General features: G+C 33.9%; 1 long non-coding RNA gene across 1 annotated transcript in view; it reads left to right on the top strand.

Moving 5' to 3' along the window:
• The first annotated feature begins 8,417 nt into the window (after positions 1-8,417).
• LOC127874511 (uncharacterized) overlaps positions 8,418-17,593 on the top strand; it is a 126,584-nt gene continuing 117,408 nt past the window's right edge. Inside the window, exon 1 of the long non-coding RNA XR_008046959.1 lies at positions 8,418-8,544. This is a non-coding gene — a long non-coding RNA (uncharacterized LOC127874511). The remainder of the gene's footprint in view (positions 8,545-17,593) is intronic.

The raw sequence follows: 17,593 nt of genomic DNA, 5'->3' as shown, positions 1-17,593 counted from the left end.
ATTCCCATATCTCTTTTATTCCATCAAAGGATATGTCCAGTCTGGGGCTGGCGCTACTCATACCAATTCTCTTTATACACTCACTGCACGATTGCTATATTTACCACTGTTTTATTTCATTTCTGTTGTGTCCATTGACTTTTCATTTTTACCCAACATCAAACGTCTGCGGGTAGTCTTTAACCTTTTTCGTCATTGCCTGTATTCTGAGACAGTATTTGTTGTATATGTATCTTTAACTGTCTGCCAGTTAACATCTGCAGCCCAATTGTTTATTACTTTTTGATTGGTCGCTCTTTTTCAAGTACATCCCAAATCTTACTTTTGTCAAGGTTTTTCATATTATGTATATATGTTAACTGACAGTTTATTGTTCCAATGGTCTTTCACTCATTTACTGGTACCTGTACTTCATGCCGATGCTGGTTGTCTGTCGGTTCCAAACCACAGCTCCATAGTTGTACTACACGGTACATTATTGCTTTCCTTGTTTATGTGTTACAATTATTAATTTGCTTTTGTTGTGTTGCTTGACTGTTTATGTTTACCCAACAGTTTAACCCTATCGGTAACCTTTTACCTATTACCAAGGTCTGTTATTAAGGCAATGTTTGTCTTTTTTATCTCATTGTCTGATAGTTTAAGAATGCAGTTCCATTGTTTTACTATATGTTTTGCTTACTCATGTATGGGTACATATTTTTACTTTTGTTGTTCTGCTGTACAATCTATGTTTACCTGATAGGTAAAGGTCGCAGATTGTATTTAGAATTTTACCAATACCCTTTATTATGGCCAATATGTGTTAAATACTTTTAATATGTTGTCTGATGGTTAAAGGCATCCCCTACATTGTTTTACACTGGGTACATGATACCTTACTACTTAACCACTACATTTTAATATTTTGCTTCGTCAGGTTCTTGTTCATTTAAGGTTAACCTTATAGTTTGAAGCTGCACATTCATTTTCACCTCTTAACAGGTACCTGTACTTAGTCTTAATTCCAAAATCTGTTGTATACATCTGTTTGGTCATCTTGTTGGTTTAAGGCGGCAGCTCCATTGTATAACATATTATTGTTTACTTTCTTATCGATACAGGTAATTTTTCACCTATAACAAAGGCCTGTAATTAGGGCCATATCTGTTGTATATATCTCCTATACATTATGGTTTAGGGCCACAGATCCATTGTTTTACTATATTATTGCTTACTTTTTACCGGTACATCTTTTTATATTATTTTCGTTGCTTTGCTTTACCATTTATGTTTACCTGACAGTTTAAGGCTGCAGGTAATTTTTCATCTATTAATAAGGCTGCTGTTTAAGGCAAGTATCTGTTGCTTATATCTCCTATGTTGTCTGGCGGTTTAGTGCTCGGATCGGGGAGTATACTATATTATTGATTGCCGACTCTTTTACCGGTACATTGTCTTATTTTATCGTGTGTTGCTTTGCCGTACAATTTATGTTTACCTGACAGTTTTAGGCTGCAAGCAAACGTTTCACCTTTTAACAAGGCTGTTTATTAAAGCCATTATTTGTCGGATATATCTCCTTTGTTGTATGACAGTTTAAGGCCGCAGATACATGGTTTTTTCTTCATGATTGCTTACTCCTTTAAGTGTGCATTTTCTTACTTTACTTTTGTTGTTTTGCTGTACAAGTTATGTTTCCCTGACAGTTAAAGGCTGCAGGTAGTCTTTCACCTTTTTTACTAGTGCTTATACTTTATAAAAATATTGGTTGTTTTATGTCTGACCGGTTAAGGTCGCAGCTCCAATTATTTACATATAGGTCTGAGTCAATTTTATTGACAATTAGGTTATGCAGTTCTTATTAACACTGATTTTTTTTGGCAGTGTTTTTCTTATGGAGCATACACATATAATTAAGTTATGCTTATTCTAGTGATCGTTAAACACCATTCCTATTGTTTTCAATGAATTTACCTCACTATGTTCTATAATTTGTTATTTATAAGCAGATGGATGATTAAAGCCTAGGGGCTCTTTACAAATCAAAGCTTATAATGCTTATTTGTCCTTAATTTTCACATTACCTGACCTTTATCGTAAGGCTATGTTTATATTAATTCAGGGGCAACTACCCCCTTTTCGAATTGCGGTCCTCTCCCGTACTTCATGGGCGGCGGGGTTCCCGTGCCGGTCTCCTTTGTGGCTTGTTTTTACCACCAATTATGCCTTTCTGGAAAGAATCTGTTCTATTTTTATCTTTTTTATGGCATTTTATAATAAATGCCCGTTTTCAATCAACAATATTGTGTTTGTTCTTTCCTTCAAGACATACGAGTCCGGCCGGTCTATGACCTTTTCATTACCACCGAGGACAATACATTAATAATATTTTATGCACACAAAAAAGATTTTATGTCATTGTACGATTTCTTAATTGTTGAACATTATATTGGTTCAAGCCTTATATTTAATTACTTGTGTATAACCTCAGTGTGGGGTCACATGGGCTCTTTTGACCAATCAAATTCAGTGTTGGCCATTGTGGCCCGTTGGATCCTTCTAGACTAACGTGGCAATCCAATATGGTCGAAATTAACAACCCACCTCCACCCCTTCTCCGCCATAAGGTCTTGACTCCCGTACTATGTATGTTTTCACCTGTGTGTAAAACACATTTGTTTCTTATTTTACTGTTATACGCATCAAATGTTTTTCTTTTATACTTATTTTTGGCGTGTTTTTCCCGCCGTCATCACATTCAACTTCACAAATTCATGTTTTTGTATGTGTATATGCGTGTTCTATTTTTATCTTTTTTATGGCATTTTATAATAAGTCTCCTGATTGATCATAATGATACAATAGATAAAAATGATCACATTTACGGCTTTTAAATATTCTAAAATTCTTCTCTGTATTTATTGTGACTATATTCCGAACAACGCATCAGCATTCTTCGTGTAAAACATTTGTCTTCATTCCGGAAGTTCCCCGTTGGATGACGTCATCACCAAATTTATCCAAGTAACGAATGACGTCACCGTTTTGTGTGTACATAGCAAGTGTAAACACCGACGGCTACTCGCATTTTTTATTAAAAATGATGACAAAACAAGTAAGTGCTATTATTTATTGGACGATTGCCATTGAGGAACAACAAACGATTAGTTTGGCATGTACCCAGGTACCAAACAACCTGCACATTCAAATACTCGATTTCATAATAATTTCATATAGTGTATTTATTTTTCTTTCACTGTCTAAGTCATGCATAACATTTAAATTTAAAGGTGGTAAATCACATTTGAGTATCATTTCAACATGACCAAACTTTATTATCTCATCAAAAATTATATATCAGTGGTTATAATATTCTAGATATCTATTCTCGTCTATTGAAAAAAAACACAAGAATTTCGCTTAATTTTTATGCCTCACAAAATGGCATGATTCAAACAAATATTGCTACCTTTGACAATATCTCATAGTGAGGGAGATAGTGCCCTAATTGACATCTGAGCTAACCTTTCTGGTAAAGAACATTCTAAATTAATTATTTGATAATTACTACAAATAGTGCAATGTTTATAGATATTACAAAATGTGATTGATTCAAGCAATCAAAAGATGTGATCAAATGTGATTAACCATATTTAAAACATAAATTCAAATAAGATATAAATAACTTTGAGGTGGGTGACGTGACAGTCGCTACCTTTAGTACGGTGGCTGACTTGACAGTCTCTACCTTGAGTACGGTGGCTGACGTGATAGTCGCTACCTTGAGTACGGTGGGTGACGTGACAGTCGCTAACCAAAATGACTTTTAAATAGTAGTTAGGAATATACAAATTAATTTAATCCTAGTATTTTGGTACTTAAAAAAATATATATACTTACAAGTGTAAATTATCAAAGTGTTATATCAATGGTATTAAATAAACAAATTTGGTGGGTGACATAATTATCGCTGACCTACCTTGCATTTATTCTTCAATTAAGGTAATTTGAAATTACTTTGACTATAAATGCTCAAAAAGGAAAATACAACAAATATGCTGCCTGGCCCTTGGGAAATCTAGTACTGTATGCAACATGGAGAAATCATTACTGATGCCAGTGACGATGATGTGCACCTGAAAATTATAATTGAGAAGGTAGCAACAATTGGCTGTTCTACATTTTTTCATTGTATGTTCTAGTTGATTGTTTAGTGTTTTAAGGAGGTAATGCATAGGACATACATACTAGATAAATATATATGTCCTTGGAATATAGCAATCTTTGTTTGCTGCACAATTTGTTTATAGTTTGATGTGTTACGCAACTTTCACCTTCGATATATCTTCTCTTCAGGTATACATAATTATCGAAGTATAGGTCACTTTATGGGTTAGATGATTACTTATAAATATATAAGAGTTATTTAGTTACTAGGACTGTTCTGTTGCTCTTATCCGCAGTTGGTATTCGAACCATATATATTTTACCAGATTTGTGCAAAATAAGGTGATTTTATCTCAACTATATTAGCACCATTTTTACAAACAGAAGCTTTTGTGGGCTTTTCAAACATTACCTCATGTGAGCTTTTGAACTGACAATATACTGTTCTAAATCATAGCAAAATATCAATTAAATGTAATTCTTTGTAAAATTTTCGTTAGCAAGGTAATCATGCTATTATACAGCATTGCAGTTTACCTATATATTTTTCAAAAGGTCAGATAGCTTAATTGGAAGAGCAACCCAGGCCAATATCATATGATCATTATCATCAGATGGCTCATGGGTGGATTCGGGTTCGAATCCCAATCTGACCTTCATAGGTAAACCTGTGGTTGCAAGGCTGGCTACTGATAGTGTGACAATCTGTTTTGGGTGGGGTTTTGGGCTAAAAGTTCTGTGCATCAGGTCACATGAAACCCTTTAATATGGCCCGTTTGTTGTTTAATTGCTGATTAACATAATAATTAAAAGTTCATTTCCTTATTTTTTATACCAGTGCCTATATTATTACCAGTCTTTACGAACTCCACATCTATTTGGAAGTGCCTATAATAATTTTATTTAAATATCATCTTTATTAAAGTTTTTTGTTAGTTTCTTTTATTAAACATAAATCGAGCTCGCTTTGAGGCTTTGCCTTATTTTATCTTATAAGTGTGAAATGACGTCTTTTTTTTTGACGAAATGACGTCATTATTCCAGTGAATTCCTTCAGTTAAACTTTTCTACAGTGTAAAATAAACGGCGAAAAGAGCATAAAATAAAAAGAAAATTTGTTGGTCATGTTATAAATAGAATCTTAGGTTCGTGGTCATTTTGTATTGAACAAGCCTCGTTTGAATCTTTATTCAGATGACTTGTTTGATAAATTACATACAAACCGACCACTCATGCAAGATCATATATATATATATATATATATATATATATATATATATATATATATATATATATATATATATATATATATATATATATATATATATATATATATGTATCTATATATCTATATATATATATATATATATCTATATATATATATCTATATATATATATATATATATATATAAATCAAACGGTTATATGAGGACATTGGTTGAATCTTACATGATAGCTGTAATATCAACAGTCAACTGCATATTATGTTATCGTCATAATGGTAGTTCTTAAAATAAGCGTATCTTGTTTTGCAATGTATAAGGACTCAAAATATGAAAATATAAGTACACTGTGCTTAAAGTTGGTTATTATAGGCAAACCAACACTAATCTAAAATTGAACTGAACTTTTATTAGATCTAAAATACAAAAAGAAATAAAATTTCACTTGAGATCAAATGAAGCATCATCGAAAGAACATTCACAAACAATTCATATTCAGATGAAATACAAATTAATAGATTTTAAATTATGACATTCGCCACGTCAAGCGAAAACGTGTCTTATGTCATATGACATGTGCGCTGTCCGCTATAACATCACGCAAGGTTTCGTGGTCTCATTAGCGGACCGGGTGAGTGATTGCCAGACTGCGCGAATGCAGCAAACATAATCAGTGTAAAGAAAAAAAATATCAATTCTAACAAGCATACATACAATAAAAAAATCGCGCGGATATCGGTATTGTAAACACATACGCAGTTATATGGCACTTGAAATATGAAGGTGCGGTTGTTCATTTGTCAAACATGACAAGATCAGAGATTGCAGCCAAATACTTGTACCAACTAAATTAACAGATAACACCGTGCATTTCTTTGTAACTGCAATATTGAACACTATGAATATGTATCGAAAAGCTATTACTTCTGGCGATTGACAGTTTAAACCGTTTTCAAAGACTTTCCAAGACGATTAATTTTAATATTTGTCACCCGAAAGCAAGAACATGTCAACCAATAATGTCTTTTAACATGATGTTTGATCCAATCTCTGAGTAAACATGTTTAATTAAAAATGCTTTTTTAAAAGATTAACTTTTGTTGAATACAGTATGTTTGGGAAATCGGATGTTATCATAAAAGTATATCTGGTTTTGACGCATACATTTGAGACGCGTTCTGAAAAAGCGCGGCTTAATGCATGTGCGTAAAGTGTTGTCCCAGATTAGCCTGTGCAGTCCGCACAGGCTAATCAGGGACGACACTTTCCGCCTTAACTGGATTTTTGTGTAGAAGAGACTTCCTTATAACGAAAAATACCATAAAAGCGGAAAGTGTCATCCCTGATTAGCCTGTGCGGACTGCACAGGCTAATCTGGGATGACACTTTACGCACATGCATTATGCCCAGTTTTCTCAGAACGCGTCTCATTTAAAGCGTCTGTTTTAGTTTATGATGTGGCGGATTCAAATATGTCGTGAATGTATTTAAAACCATAGTCAGAAGTAACAAGCTCGTTGGAGGAAGATATGGCATTTATGTTTTCTAATCTTTTTTAATTATACTAACATACTAAAATATGTCTGTTTTATTTGAATTTACACGCACTCGTTACAAGATCTACATTGGCTTTAGATTATAAGGATGTGTTATTTAAACACAAATGTATTTATCTGGCTATTTGGAAACAGGGCAGTGTCATAAAACACAGACACGTATAAGTTTAATGATTTGACATTGACATTTGACATACATTTTAGACCCGCTGACACATATCAAACAGCATTCTTAACAACGATGTCCACAGGTATCCGTGATAATTTCTAATCTTGTGGCTGACACTTGCTGTTACCGATCCAAAATGGGAAATTCTTGTATTGAGTACCTACCATTCTTATAATATCGACATGCGCGTAGCTCGTACAAAAAAAAATTCATCGGGGATCCAACCTTATTCAAGCATCGACATGCGGATAGCTTGACTGTATAAACACCTTTATCGGTTACCTCTCCTCTCTCGGAGTATTGATATACGGGTAGCTCGTATAAACACATGTATCGGTTACTATTCCTCGCTCGGAGTATGGATATATGGGTAACTCGTACTAACAACTTTATCGGTTACCTTGCCTCTCTCCGAGTTTTGATATACGGGTATATCGCATAAGCACGTTTCTCGGTTACCTGTGCGGACTAAACCGGGTAATCTGGGACGACACTTAACGAATATGCATTAAACCCACTTTCACAGAGCACGGCTCATATCCTTTATCAACGAGACCATTTTGTCTGACCACCTTGACTTGATCGGTCGCTAAGTTCTTTTGACCAACTGGCCAATATTTTTACGGGGCGATTTTGGATGTACTTTTATGATTTCATATTATGACTTTACTACTGATTTAATACACAAAAGCTTATGTATATATTGTTGTGGATTTTTTGGTAATCGTTTTGCCCGATAGTTGCTTTTACTACGTGTCTGTAGATACATTTATACATCAAATGTAAAGCAAACACTCAAACGAATTACCGGTAATAGTATACACAATAAACCGCATTGTTGTTGGTATGTACAGGACTGCGATGAAAACAAAACAAGATTTGCTTCATCTTTTGTATACCGCCTAACATGAAATGAGTTTTGCCATTGATGAAACCTTTGTCTTGTAGATTATTAATGATGTCTTAATACACTATTTAAATCTTCATAATACACTATTTAAATCTTCATAATTGTTATGCTTGCATCAAAGAACAAACTAAAACTTGTTTGCAACTGTAAATAAATGTTGTAACATGAACTTTGATAGCAAGTTTATATGTTTGAACGTTATCATATAGCTAACGAATTATTAACCTCATAGTAATTCAGCAAAATATTAACACGTATTAATACGTGTTTTTATGCCAGACTATGTTATTCTTGAGCTTTTTAATTTGGATAAAAACAGCGCATTTACTGTTTTCTATTTTGGACCACTATTGTTTTACTTGTACAGCAATACTAACTGTCGATTGTAGTTTAGTTTACAGGTTACGACATGGATCTGCAATGGACAGAACAGCCCACTGCTCTTATGACATCGTGAACATGTTGTAGTGACAAACGGTCGGTTGTGGATGTACGCTCGTTGCCACTGTACGGCTCTTGATTACGTTGTCGCAAAAGGTAGAAAAAACTAAATATTACTCGGGTTTGTTACAATAATACTTATATTTTATGTAATTTATATTAATTGATGATATACTTTAATATTTGAATTTGAATATATTAGGTGCATTCCTTTTAGAATGATAAAAAAACAAAAACACATGACCATGCATTAATTGTATGAAGATTGTACACGTCAACGAAAGTAAAAACAAACAACGTTTTGACTATTCTTAAGTTCTCTAAATGTGCACCGTTTTATCTTCATTAATTTGTTTTATAGCAGTCATTTCACAATTTACTAAATAATGCAGTTGAAGCCAAGTGTATGGTTCAGTTTGTACGTATTTTAACACAGACCCTTTTCGAGCATTGCCAGATTGTCGATGTGTAAAAACTATTCTATATTGAAAAAACTTCATTATCTATAATAATTCATGGTGACATATTTTTTATTTCATATTTGTGTCGATATAGACACCCTGAGACTCAGCAAATTAGATAGGCGAAATAAACTTGATGTTATTGCACAAAAAGAGCGATCTAACTGTGCTTTTTTTAAATACTTGTTTTTACCCTTGACTGCGTTGGATCTGCAAACACGTAAGATATGCAACGAGGACTTAATTTGTAATGTATATGCATGATACTCTGAACTCCTAATACGTCAAGCATCAGTTAGAATCGAAGCGTAATCACGAAACTGCCAAGGGAAAAAGATAACCTCAAGAAGTTGCTTGTCAAAACTTGCGAGCTATAAGAAGATCTCAATAACCAGTTAATTGATACTATGTGTCATGCGATGAGCGGATATTTGACCATAACAAATGTTGAAGAACACATTTGCGTAAAGTGCACATTATCATGTGCAGTGAACCCAGGCTTATATGGAAGACACATTCCGCATAATCCATAACTTTTCTAAGAAGAGACATCATTAAACGAAATATACTGTACAAGCGTATAGTGTCGTCCATGAACAGTTTCCGGGATCCAGACATAAGCCCCCCAGGACAAAACCCCCCAATGAAAAAATGAACATTTGGACAATTGCCCCCCAGTAGAAATGACAGGTAGAATATAAGCCCCCAGTGCTTATTTTGCATCTGGACATTTGCCCCCAGTGCTTATTTTAGACGTGGACATTTGCCCCCCAGTGCCTAATTCTAAATGACATTACTCGATTGAGCAGATAATCATGTCCAGTTATCACCACCTTTTAATCCTTTTTATTGATTAAATACAGAAGCCTTTAATTTTCATTAACAAGTATATTGTCAAAGCCACATGTCACAACTTTAACAAGCTGATAATCCTTTTGATTGATTAATTAAAAAACAATTCAAATTCTTTAAGATGTTTGTTTTACCTAAGATTAGGCAATTGAAGTGAGTTTCTGGACCTTTTTTATTTCGAATTATAATGATCCAAGTTTCTATGATTATATATTTAGGAGATATGAAATAATACTGAATCCAAATACAGAGATATACTAGTCTAATGGAAACAACATATGATATTAGCACTGGGGGGCTAATGTCCACTTCTAAAATAAGCATTGGGGGCAAATATCCAGATGCAAAATAAGCACTGGGGGGCTTATATCCTACCCGTCATTTCTACTGGGGGGCAATTGTCCAAATGTTCATTTTTTCATGGGGGGGGGGGGTTGTCCTGGGGGGCTTATGTCCTACAATCACAGTTTCCCGACTGTTCCTTACTTTGTGTGATTTCGTAACGAACTTTGTATTATGATTAAAGGTTCCATTAAACACAGGTGACATCAACACTTAAAAATCTGCATAATATTTTCCAAATAAGCGCGTCTTACGGATAATCTGATATAGTATGATTTACACACTAAGGCTAGTTTTTCCAAACAATAATACGCCGAATCGTGCCTTTGAACTTAATTACTTTTTTGTGTAAGTTTTTTCCTGCAAAAAGAAAGCTTAGACCAACAATTGATTTTTTTATGTGTGCCTTAAAAAGATATACAGAAACAATGATCTTAAACACCGATCAAATTATATAGATATTGATGCAAATTGACGCGAATGAGCAAGCTGATCTGAGGATAGACTGACAACATTCGGCATAAGACCCATTTAAGAATCACGAGGTCCATATGACATCATTTGCACTATAGTATCAGAGCATCAATCATTATCAGTGTTATGTAATAACTATCAATTCTAAAAAGCAAAATGGAATAAATAATTGTGCGGTAATAGGATAAAGTAAACACATACGAAGTGATACGGCAATTGCGGTATAAAGGCGCGGACGTTCATTTGTCAATCATGACAAGATCAGAAACTGAATCCAAATACAAAAAATAACAGATAACACTGTGCACTGTAAATGCAATATTGAACACAACGAAAAGCTATAACTTCTTGCATTTTACAGGTTAAACCGTTTTGAAAGACTTTTCGAGACAGTTAAATTTAATATTTGTCACCAGTAAGTAAGGACCTGTCAACCATTTTTTTTACCACGAAGTTTGATTCAATCTACGTATAGGAAATCGTTTTTTATTTTAAATGTGTACGGTTAACTTTAGTTTAAAACGGTATGTGTTTTGTGAAAAGGAACTGTGTCATAATGGTATTTATTTACTTTCACATACATTTATACGTCTGTTTTAATTTATGATGTAGCGAAATTGAATAGGTGCTAAACTTATTGAAAATAATAGTCAGAAGTTATTACCCCGGTACACAAAGATGTGGCATTTATGTTTTCTTATCTTGTATTATATTGTAAAATATTAATAAAAGCATTATAAAATATGTTTATTTTATGATTGTTTCTTAAATTATCAACGGCTCGTTACAAGACCGATATTTGCTTTGAGTTCCTATGATGCGCTGTTAGGGTTCCAATGATGCGCTGTTTGGGTTCCAATGATACGCTGTTTGGGTTCCAATGATGCGCTGTTTGGGTTCCAATGATGCGCTGTTTTACCCATTTATGCCTAGTGGACTCTCCCATCCTTCTAAATTGGATCAATTTATTTCCAAGATTAGGGATGTCTAGTATAATTATTTCTATATTTAGAATATTTGTTACAGAAATTCTTTTATGCAAACAGCGCAGACCCTGATGAGACGCCGCATCATGCGACGTCCTCATCTGAGTCTACGCTGTTTGCCAAGGCCTTTTTCTAGACGCTAGTCATAAATGGGTTAAACACAAATGTATTTAACTTACCATTTGGGAACATGGTAGTGTCATAAAACATAGGCATTTATCTGTTAAATTATTTGGCATTGACATTTGACATACATTTGAGACCTGCTGACACATAACATTATATAGCATTCTTAACAACGATGCCCACGGTGTCCGTGATACTTCCTAACCTTTTTAGAGTAATGTCAAGTGACTGACACTTGCTGTTACAGATCCAACAGTGCCAATACTTGCATCGAGTACCCACCTTCTTAAAGCATCGACATGCGGCTACCTCGTACAAAAACTTTGCATCAGTTACATCCCCTCTAATTGTAACGATAACGGGTATTCGTACAACCTGTATCAACTACCTTCCCTCGTGGAGTATTGATATACGGGTAGCTCGAACAAACGCTGTTTGAATATCGACATATGGGTTCTTAGAACAACAAAAAAACCTGCATCGGTTAAATCCCCTATAGGTGATTGAATTTACAGGCACACCGTACAAACATGTTGCATCGGCCACCACTCCTTTTCAAGTAACCTTTAAAAGTGTGTATTGTAACCTAGGAAAAATCCTCACAGCCGTATACTTCCATTGCTGGCATATTGAAAACCGGTAACGCAAGATAACTCATAAGAAGATGTTAACTCCCGATTGGGGTTTCAAATATCGATTACATTGGTCGCTATTAGTAAAATCCATCTATGATTATAACGTGAGACAATCTTTTAAATTCTTAAAAGAACACCACAAAAAAGAGTTCTCGAAAATCTGAAATTGACAAAGGCTTCTCTCTAACCTGTTACTCGGAAAAAGATTTATCACGATTAACTTCGTATGTGTTGAAATGCGCGATAAGATTAATTTTGATTTCATCTAAATGGTGCATGTAATTGATATTTCTTCCACAAAATGTTCCTTTTTGGATTTAAACAAAAATTGACTGTTTTATTGCATGTTTATGACTTGAGATCAGCGACACCTTATTGAAAGGAGCGTTTTATATAAAGTTGATAAACGAATATGTATTAAGTGTTTAATAAAAAGCAGCTTTCGGTTGCATTCATTATTTCCATGAAACATAAATATCTAAATTATATTTTCTATTTGATCACGTTTCATAAGCGGCAAAATGTTGATTGTTTCTATTTGTTTATTTGTCATGTGATATTTAGTGATTGCGAAGATACCGTCAATTATTGAGACTTAATTGAGACATAAATTATATCCTTTATCAACGAGACAGTTGTTGTTGACTCTATTGGTCACTCTATGTTCTTTTGAACAACTGGCCGATATTTGGTAAGACGGATGTCTTTTAACATTTAAACTGTCGCCGGGGCGTAGTGGATATGGTGTCCGCCTAGCGGCCGGGAGGTCTGGGGTTCCCACTCTGGGAGGGTTCTTCAGATCTCCCCAAAATACACCAAGTGCTTGTTCTAAATCCAGGAACTTCTTTGCAATCGAGATAAAATAAATAGGTTTAGACTATATGATAGGTAAAGGAAATAAATATTATAACCAATACACTGCACATTTATGACAATGTACAGGACACCGATGAAATCAACAGATAAATTGCTTCGTCTTATGTCTGACATGAAAAGGATTTGTGAAATTTAGATCCGTGTGTTTTGTAGATTGTTTACAATTGTTCAAATACAATATTAAATTGTTAATTGTTGTAATTGTAGAAGGTTACAAACTATAAACCAGAATTTCTGTTAGCCTCTATAGAGGTTTTTTTAATCTAATTTCCATGATCACTTCTTTTCTCTGGCTAATAACGCTTGATGAAAGCTCTGTACTTTCTATGAAATAAATAATGAAATCGATGGCACTGCTATAAACATTTCTTAAGATAATTGTGTATATGTGTCAAAATACAATAAATATTGTAATAACATACCATAATATCTGTTTATACTTGTTGTATAGAAATCGATCAATGTTTGCCATATTTTTTTCTCCGAGTATTGAAAAGGATATAATTAGGGCAATCTTTTAGAACGTTTTTGTCACGAAATATTTGAACGTATTGTGTACCATTTTCTTTTGGGTAATAATGATTGTTGTAAAATTATACGTTATCGAGACTTACTTGATTGATGAGTATTTAATTAAAAAAACAAGCACTTGTAGACTAATCCTCCATAAATACGCCGCAGCGAGATTGCATTCTTTGTTAATAGTTGAGTTTTATATTAGCAATATTCAATTAATGGCGGATGCCCTTCATAAACTATGATTCTGGTCCGATTCATGCTTTCGTTAACCATATTGCCATATTGTTGTAAATTGTTGGCTCTCGTCAATTGAAACAGAGGCTGATGTCAATACCAATAAGTTTTCTTTTAAGGATATTACAAACTTTAACAATGACTATGGCGTTTGTTTGCGTAATTGTGTTGTTTTATCATAAATATTACTTTGGTCATTATTGTCAAGGCTTCCAAGAGTCATCTAAAACGCGTCCAAACTCTCGACACAAACGGCTGGACCGAACTATCGTGTTATATCGGGTTATATTTTAAACCTGCTTGTTTCTGTATTTGCATATTTAAATTTTCAATTGCTATCTGATTGTTTCTTCATTTAGATAATTTTTCGGCATTACGCCGATATCCGATTTTTGAAAATGATTGTTTCTCAATTGTAAATGTCGTACTATGAACAAATATCATGGCAGTGAGGACGATTATGCTGCCTATGATAATGATGATCACATAGCTGCCTATGATAATGATGATAACATAGCTGCCTATGATAATGATGATGACATAGTTGCCTATGATGATGATGATGACATAGTTTCCTATGATAATGATGATGCCATAGCTGTCTATGATTATGATTAAGATATAGCTGGCTATGATAATGATGATGACATATCTGCCTATGATAATAATGATGACATAGCTGCCTATGATAATGATGAAGACATAGCTACCTATGATAATGATGATGACAAAGTTGCCTATGATAATGATGATGACATAGCTGCCTAGGATAATGATGATGACATATCTGCCTATGATAATGATTGAGACATAGCTGCCTATGATTATGATTAAGATATAGCTGGCTATGATAATGATGATGACATAGCTGCCTATGATAATGATGATGACATAGCTGCCTATGATAATTATGAAGACATAGCTACCTATGATAATGATGATGACATAGTTGCCTATGATAATGATGATGACATAGCTGCCTAGGATAATGATGATGACATATCTGCCTATGATAATGATTAAGACAAAGCTGCCTATGATTATGATAAGGACATAGCTGGCAATGATAATGATGATGGCATAGCTGCCTACGATAATGATGGTTACATAGCTGCCTATGATAATAATGATGACATAGCTGCCTAAGATAATGATGAAGACATAGCTGTCTTTGATAATGATGGTGACATATCTGCCTATGATAATGATGGCTGAATAGCTACCTATGATAATAATAATGACATAGCTGCCTATGATAATGATGAAGACATAGCTGTCTATGATAATGAGGATGACATAGCTGCCTATGATTATGATTCAGACATAGCTGGCTATGATTATGATGGTGACATAGCTGCCTATGATAATCATTATGACATAGCTGTCTATGATAATGATGGTGACATAGCTTCCTATGATAATGATGAAGACATAGCTATCTATGATAATGATGGATGACAAATCTTCATTTGATAATGCTAATGACATAACTGCCTATGATAATGATGATTGCATAATGATGAAAACATAAATGGCTATGATAATAACGATTGCTAAGCTGCAAATTATAATGATGACGACAAAGCTGCCTATGATTATGATGATGACATAGTTGCCTATGATAACGATGAAGAAATAGCTGCCTATGATTATGATTAAGACATAGCTGGCTATGATAATGATGATGACATAGCTGCCTATGATAATGATGATCACATAGCTGCCTATGATAATGATGATCACATAGCTGCCTATGATAATGATGATGAAATAGCTTCCTATGATTATGATTAAGACATAGCTGGCTAAGATAATGATGATAACATAGCTGCCTATGATAATGATGATGACATAGTTGCCTATGATAATGATGATGACATAGCTGCCTAGGATAATGATGATGGCATAGCTGTATATGATAATGATGATGAAATAGCTGCCTATGATTATGCTGATGACATAGTTGCCTATGATAATGATGATGACATAGCTGCCTAGGATAATGATGATGACATAGCTGCATATTATAATGATTAAAACATAGCTGTCTATGATAATGATGATCACATAGATGCCTATGATAATGATTAAGACATAGCTGCCTATTATAATGATGATGACATAGCTGCATATGATAAAGATGATGACATAGCTTCCTTTGATAATAATGATGACATAGCTGTCTATGATAATGATGATGACATAGCTGCCTATGATAATAATGATGACACAGCTGCCTATGATAATGATGATGACATAGCTGCCTATGATACTAATGATGAAATAGCTGCCTATGATAATAATGATGACATTGCTGCCTATAATAATGATGATGGCATATTTTCCCATGATAATGATGATGACATAGCCGACTATGATAATGATGATGACATAGTTACCAATGCTAATTATGATGACATAGCTGCCTATGATAATGATGATGACATAGTTGCCTATGATAATGATGATCACATAGCTGTCTATGATAATGATAATCACATAGCTGTCTATGATAATGATTATGACATAGCTGCCTATGATAATTATGATGACATAGCTATCTATGATAATGATATAGCTGCCTAGGTTAATGAATATTACATGATCATGACGTTGTTGACTCAAACCTCTCTAGTTAAGTAGGCAAAGCGCAGTATGGAATGATACTGTAACAGCATGACTCGATTAATCAAAAAGGGTAATTCCACTTTTCATTCAAGTTATTTTAACTTACGCGAGGTTGATCTTGTTGAATATGGATCTGTTGGGAAGAAAAACCATTTGAAAATTACATCCCGTCCTTGATCAAACTTAGTTAAAGTGTTGTTTTTTCATTGAAAATTATTACTGTTATTTGTGCGATTATGTCATTTGGTACGAATGGTTCAAAGGGGTTCTAAATGTATCAAAATAGCTATATCAATAGATATAGGGTAGATCATGCGATCAAACATTACGACTTATTTTGCAATTCGATTGCGTCAAGTAGGATAGGTTTATAAATACATAATATGACCCTTTTAAAAGACTGGTTGATAATCGTTTCAACAATAATGTTAGCACTGTTTCACAAAATGTGGATACATCTCTACTGGCGAAATAAACCGTTTGCAAGCACAAAAACCTTTGACGGAAAAAGATATTTGCCTTTTCTGGCTAACATTATCTACATGTTACATCAATGACCTATAATAACATCAATATTTATTTTTGTCAAGTTTTCATGCAATTCATTTTAGGCTGTGTTTACGGGACGCTTATATAACATTTGTATTAACTGTCTAAAAACATTTAACCAAAGTGTGCTGTCTGATGTTTAAATTACAGTTAATTCTGTTTTATACAGTTGATAATTCTTCATGTGTATACAGTTGCGGCGTTTCAAGTTTAATTACAATTGGTGACAACCACAAGGTGTTTGCAATTATTGGAAAAAACGCTTCTTGCTTACCTAAACAAACCCGACGTTAACATGTCCGCTGCTCATGTTGATAATTTTAAAGTAGTTGCACAGCATCAACACTTAAGTTTAAATGTGTTTCTATAGCTTAGGATATACTAACTACATATATAATCAACAAATAAGAGTCTAGCTTGGGTCATCAGGCTCTCATGTACTTAATGGAACTACAATATTCTC

This window comes from Dreissena polymorpha, chromosome 3 (assembly GCF_020536995.1).
Source record: "Dreissena polymorpha isolate Duluth1 chromosome 3, UMN_Dpol_1.0, whole genome shotgun sequence".
In the NCBI taxonomy this organism is placed as follows: domain Eukaryota; kingdom Metazoa; phylum Mollusca; class Bivalvia; order Myida; family Dreissenidae; genus Dreissena; species Dreissena polymorpha.
The sequence above is the reverse complement of the archived record's forward strand: the minus strand, read 5'-3'. Positions and strand labels throughout refer to the sequence as shown.